Genomic DNA, 5624 nt, shown 5'->3' with positions numbered 1-5624 from the left:
TGAATGAGTTGGGTTGGATCCAACCCGGATTTTGGGGACGGAGCCGACCCATTTATTGTTTGGTTGTACTTCTGATTTTGGGGACGGAGTGAACCCATTTCATGTTTGGTTGAAGGAATTGGGAATACGGGTTGGATGGCATGATAACACCGTTAATGAGGATCCCACTTGCCACCAATGGACCCACCTGTCAATCTCTCACTTTTTTCTTTTTCTTTTTATTTTTTCTCTCTCCCCTATCTTCTTCCTCAACCCGACGGGAGGGGGGGCGCCTGCCGCGCAGCTCGTCGCCCCCCCCCCCGCCTGCTGCGCCCGGCCCCCCGCCGCCGGCCTTCCGCCACCGGCCACGCTGCGCGGCCCCCGACGGCTTGCGCCCGGCCCCCCGCCGCCGCGCCCGGCCCCGCCTCCTTCACCCTCCGCCGCGGCCGGCCCGCCTCCTCCGCCTTGCCCTGCGGCCGCCGCCGTTGCCGGCCTGGCCTTGGCCTTGGCTCGCTCCGGGAGGGCGCCAGGTGGCCGGCCCAGCCTCCTCCGCCCGCCCGCCGCGGCCGGCCCCGCCTCCTTCGCCCTCCGCCGCGGCCGGCCCGCCTCCTCTGCTTGCCGCCGCGGCCCGCCCCGCGCGCCGTGGCCCCGGCCTCCTCCGCCCGTCGACGTGGCCCCGGCCTCCTCCGCCCGTCGACGTCGCCCCGGCCTCCTCCGCCCGTCGCCGTGGCCGTCGCCCCGCCCGTCGCCCAGTCGTCCGCCCGTCACGGAACCCAGACGGAGGAAACGGGGTGGGACTCGTCCGCTCGATTTTGGCGGACGAGTCCGACCCGGATCTAAGCCGAATATTCCCCTCTGGGTCGGACCCAACCCCCTCCAACCTCCATCCAAACATCAGAAAAAAGGGTTCAACCCATCCGGGTTGGACCCTACCATTCATCCAAACACACGGTAAAAGTATTCACGGGACCTGGACATAGCACGGCGCGAGGTTCCTGTGCGGCTGTGCTTTCACGGCACTGGCACTACCAAATTTGCCTGATTGATGGAAAATATATATCTACGCCTATCTGTACTTTTTTTTTCTATATTCAGTGCCTTGGTCTTCGGTCATGTTGTAGGGGATCGACTTTCTTTGTTTTTTTTCCTTTTTTTTTTCAAAATACGACACATGGGATCAACTAGTTTGTCACATAAGATTTCTTTATAATTGATGTAGTAGACAGGTTCGTGGGTTGGAACCTTACTATCCAGATTGGGATCTCCCAGTTAGAATGGTGCTCACGTTTTTTTCAATGATAGATGATGTTCCTATCATCGGCGTGGTGCCCGTATGACTTCGTGAGCCTTATATAAGATATGGCGAGTGAAAGTGTATGTATATGAGCATCTTTGTATTTTCGTAGAAGATTGAAAAGGAAATATGCTAACAACGGAACAATGTATTACATAAGCATTTTTATTACATAATCTGCTATTAACATGTCATTCCGCGTAAATAATTTGGAAGGAGAAATGAACTAGAGTAACATATGTCATCATAATTAATTAGCTTACCAAAACAACACTATTGGGTATCCAATTTGCATCCTTATATAGGAAATGCTAGTATCGATCCCTATGGCTCAATTCTTCTACCAGCTCGGATTCACCATCTATACCTTATATAGTTATATATACGAAATTATGCTACGTCCATATCACATATATTATTGTTGAATGTGGCACTGGGGTTGGTTGACAAAAAGCCAAGGTTGGACCACTTTGGTATAGATGATGATGGATTACATCTTAATAAGCGTATTGCTTCTGATTTCTGAAGTTTACATTATACTCCGTATTCCCCTGACTTCGAGATATAAAAAAACAAGAACTCTGCGCACACCAAGTTTGGTGCACCGTTACTTCTCGTGCACCAACTGTAATTTGATTTGCAGGGCAAGGACTGTTGTCAGGCAACGCACTTATGCGTGTCGATGAGCATAGGCCACACACTACAAGCCTAGCACTAGCTGCTGTAGTTTAAAGAGTGAAAGAGGTGGTGACCTGGTGATCGATGGTTTATTTATGGGACCGTCGACCGTGCATGCTGTGATGTAGTATTGCTAGCACCAATAGTACTACGGCGGAAAACGGATCGGACACGGTGCCTGCACATGTCATCTGACTGTAGATCACCAGTTCTCTGGTGCCGTTGGAAGTGTTTTTTTTTATCAAACATACCTGTTTTAAGAGGTAAGGCAAACGTACACAGACCGTACGAATACAGATACATCAAGGATATAGAGGAGAGCTGTCCCTCCAAACTTTGCAGAAAGGGCCTCAACAAAAAAAAATTACAGACAGGTCCCTGGACCCTTTCCCCTTGCAACAACGGTAACGGACAAATCCGCCGCCGCAACCGCCGTCACCACCACCACGATCTGACGAAGCTCCATCGCACGCAGGCTTCAGCGAGCCGCAATAACTGCCCGACACGAAGGCCTGGCCGATTCCGCCGTTGAAGGAGCATCGGCCGGGGACGCGCCCCAAGCTTCGCAGATCTCGAATCGACGCTCGTCGTCGACCGTCGCCGAGGAGAAGTCGAGGTCGATCCGCTCTCCCCCAGTCCACATCACCCACAGCTTCCCCCGCAGCCAAGCAAAAACGCGGCACGAGCACTGCCGCTCCACCACATCGACGAAGCAGCCGCCGCCGCAGACTCCTAGACAGGAGCCGGCAAAGCCGGACTCCACCTCCACGGGCTCGTCGTCGACGTCGGAGTGAAACGTCGACGAGACGAGGGAGAGTCCGAGAGGACTTATTCCATGACGCCGCCGTTGTCTCCGCCTCAACGACACCGCGCCGGGAAACCAAACTCTAGACCTACTAGGACCTAACCTACCAGCCGGCGAGAATCCAGCGGTCTCCGCCACCTCAGGATGCCCGTCGGGCCATCGGAGGCGGAGGAGACCACCGGCGGGGACGCGAGGACTCCTTTTCGCCGCTGTAGCAGCGGAGAGACTTCGAGAGAGGGAGAGGTTGGATCGGGTTTGGAAGTGTTTAATTAGGATTAGAAGACAACGTCTCGAACAGTGTTTGCTACAAGGACAGATTTTAGTAATGAAAAGCCGTACGTGGGGCTGCTACTTGCTAGTACGGCAAGTCGACAAACAACTTGATGGCATATTGTAATCCGTCCCAGCACTCATGTCCTGATCATCATCATCGCCATCAGAGGTTGCCCAAGCTTGCTTGTTGCCATGACATGTGTGTTTAGTGGCGTGCCTTTACAGTTCGTCCGCTGTGAAACATGCCGTGCAAATCGGTGGTAGCTGGCGGCACTGTACGTTCACGCCGCCACCGCTAGATGTCATCGTATCACTGTTGCTGATGTCGCCGAAACCTAATTTTTCTTTCATTACACCTTGCTAGAGGTCAAAATGCTAGGTACTCCAGAGCTAGCGCTGCTATCGAGATCAATCCGCGCCCTAACGTCTCGTGTCTCATCTTAAACTACACGGCGACGCTCGTGTACCTGATTGGACTCCCTCCTAAACCATGAATTCCACTTGCTGCCATCGCTTCCTGTTAAACGGAAGGATAACACGGCCGTGTTTGATTCATACTCCGAATTTTTTTTCTTCAAAAAAGACGAATAGATTTATGGAGTACTAAACGAAGTTTATTTACGAAACTTTTTATAGATGGGTGTAACTTTTCGAGACGAATCTAATGAGCCAAGTTCCATCATAATTGACTATAGTGATGCTACAGTAACCACACCTAATCATTCTCAGATTGTGCGGTCAAAGGTCTCATTAACTACAGCAACTGCTACAATACCATAGTTGTGGAGGTGATTTCGTAATTAAACTTTATTTAATACCTCTAATTAGTGGTCAAAGGTCGAAAAAATTTCATGAAAATTTTTTCGGGAGCCATCCAAACACGGCGCACGATGGGAACATGGGCCGCCGGCGCGTGCAAGTAGCGAGAATTAAGCAGCAGGTGGCAACGGGCAACAGCTACCTGCTGCTAGGTAAACGTGATGCTTTCAGATCGATCTCCATCTGCATGATGCCGTCATGGCGTGATGAGGAAAACACCGAAACCAACCATCAGGGTGACCATGTGAATATAGGTTGCGTGTTTTCTCTTGTTTGTAATGAACGCTAGCTGACGAATCATTAGGTCTTCACTCTTCATCAGCCTTCACACTTAATCGATGCAGGTTACAGGTAATCTCTGATCAGCCAGCCAAGCAGTTTGGCTTTCTCCGTGAGAGCTGTTAAAAATATGCACTTAAAAGGACCAGATTTCATTTTAAGGCAAAATATAAACAACAATGCTACTGCTATCTCAGAAAGAATAGTTAATTTACAAAGCAAAAGAAGTTGACACAAACTCATGTAGCAAATCATTATACTTACAGATCTGCGCTCCTTCCTCGTGAAGAGACGATGCAGTGCAGATTGTAGCAGCGCAGAACGTAGTCGATCAGCTTCGAGCGGTCGCGCAGTTGCGCTGCCCAGAAACCTTATTGCCGTCCCTCATGCAGGCTTCACGACGGCAACGGCTCGGAGATACCGCTCACTCTTCTCCTCAGTGCCCGCCAAGGAGAAGAGACGGCGAGAACTAGCAGCTCAGCACCACAGCACAGTTCACCAGCAGGAAAAGAAAGAAAAGAATGTGGATGGTTTTTCTTGTGTGTTTTCTGGACGTCTCCTGGTCTTCTTATAGGCAAGAGAGAGCTGCTCACTGATCAATTGCGCTATAAAACATATCATTAAATAGCAGTAGTAATCCCCAAAATATATAATTTGGATTAGCAACTGCCCATTTAACTCGAGATTATGACTAACTTGGCTGCTTGCTGTGTCGCAAGTTACGCGGTCCATCAAGCGAAAACATACACAGATATGCGTGCGCGCACGTTGTGTAAATTAACCCCACTCTTCCCTTTTGTTGTATGTTCAGACACAAGAGAGAGTTCTTCTATTTAAGTTGGCTTACACCAACTTAAATTAACAATATGAAACTAAAGGTTGCCATCTGAAATGGGCCCCTTCATGGCCCTATTTTTCCAGCAAGAACAAATGACCGATCGAGAACCAACTGATTGGATGCGTGTCTTGTGCAGACGTGATTCTTCGTGCTACTTGCCAACTCATCAAATGCAATGTGCGGACGGCTAGGTTTTAACAAGGAGCAGAGCATAACTAGTACAACTGGTAGAGGGTAGTTTGTTTATGTTTGGCTGCTCATGGAAAGAAATGCCTTGCACGTACATGGCATACTGCTTTCATGGTCTGCGGTCTGCCCGAATAGCAAGTACACAGGTGCACTTCGTCAGCGAGGCAAATTGAGAAAACTTCATGGCACCAAGAAGGCAAGCAATCATGGTATGTAGGTGTAGCCAGGTCGACCAAAATATATGTCACTGCAAATTGCAAAAAAAAAAGAATATTTCTCTTTTTCTTGAGATTATATAGTACAACTCAGATACTCACAACGCACATACACTCACCCCTATGAACACACATACACAAACCATATCCCTACTTTGAAGACTGAGCCGATAAATCTTCGAGATTGATGAAGTCAACACATGCGCCTTGCTATCGACAGGAACATCACCTACCACTAAAAGGACAATGCTGTTA

At 49.7% G+C, this 5624-nt stretch overlaps 1 long non-coding RNA gene across 1 annotated transcript; it reads right to left on the bottom strand.

The window, feature by feature from the left end:
* Positions 1-2143: 2143 nt before the first annotated feature.
* On the bottom strand, positions 2144-4879 carry LOC120640847. The gene is made up of 2 exons (XR_005662019.1): positions 4392-4879; positions 2144-4246 (listed from the first exon to the last, which is right to left on the bottom strand). It is a non-coding gene; the product is annotated as an uncharacterized LOC120640847 (long non-coding RNA).
* Positions 4880-5624: the final 745 nt, after the last annotated feature.

The sequence above is a fragment of the Panicum virgatum genome, chromosome 7K (assembly GCF_016808335.1).
Source record: "Panicum virgatum strain AP13 chromosome 7K, P.virgatum_v5, whole genome shotgun sequence".
In the NCBI taxonomy this organism is placed as follows: Eukaryota; Viridiplantae; Streptophyta; class Magnoliopsida; order Poales; family Poaceae; genus Panicum; species Panicum virgatum.
This window is presented reverse-complemented; position numbering and strand designations above follow the sequence as displayed.